This window comes from Arachis ipaensis, chromosome B03 (assembly GCF_000816755.2).
Source record: "Arachis ipaensis cultivar K30076 chromosome B03, Araip1.1, whole genome shotgun sequence".
NCBI classification, from domain to species: Eukaryota; Viridiplantae; Streptophyta; class Magnoliopsida; order Fabales; family Fabaceae; genus Arachis; species Arachis ipaensis.
The window spans coordinates 20451161-20452162 of NC_029787.2; positions in this window are offsets into that span (position 1 = coordinate 20451161).

Consider the following 1002-nt stretch of genomic DNA (forward strand, 5'->3'; position numbering starts at 1 on the left):
AAATAATAGATTATTATTAATTAATTTAATAATTAATTTTTTATAGATTTAATTATTTTATTAGTCTATATAATTTTATCAAATTTTTAATTGGGTCTTTATATATTTTTTCTATTCAATTGAATCTCTATATCATCTTAAATTTTGTAATTAAATTCTTGTCGCAACAAAACCGTTGGAATTAATAGAGTATTCCATTAAACAAAACGAATATGCCTAACTTAGTTTATTCTAATATTTTCGTGATGATAACTTAATTAAAAATAAAAAATATAAAAATTTAATTAAAAATTCGATTAAAATTATAAAAATCGATAGAATAATTAAATTTTTTTTAGACTTATAAAATCATTTTATAAAAACTAGTTGGTAAACACCAGTTAACATAAAATTTTGAGATATTATTTAGATTCTAAATGCATAATTTTTAAATAAATGTAAGTTTTTTGTTTAGTAGATTATTAATTAATTTTTATTGTGCTCCTAAACGCATTAATTGCAAAAATAATGATGCGGTATGGTCCATTCATTGCAATTTGCAAATACGTTTTACGTTTAAAGTTCGAGCAATGTTTTAGAAGTGAGACAGTGGGTTAGAATCTCAACCGTTGGATTTGTTGAAGTGAAGTGGGCTATGGGATAGTTGTTCGAAGTTTAGTGAAGGTGGGACTGCGGTGGTCCCTAGGGTCAACAACTGGTCAATAGCTGTGAGTGGCCTGTGATATTGTTCCACGTGTGTGGTCCAGCTGGAAGAATAACTATGGTAGTGGGGCGATGCACCTTGATATCTGGTGCGTCCACGTGGCAACTCTTGGGGATTGCTTGTTAAAGCCTCAAAGGGGTGTTCAGTCTGGTCCCAAATCCAATCGGAATCTAAGGTTATGTCATTTTATTTTAATATGGTATAAATTTCGGATGGAGTTCATCCAGTAAATTTGGCCTAGCTTAAGTTTTAAGTTTTGCAGTCGTATTTTATAATTCAAATATATATTTTATGTTAAA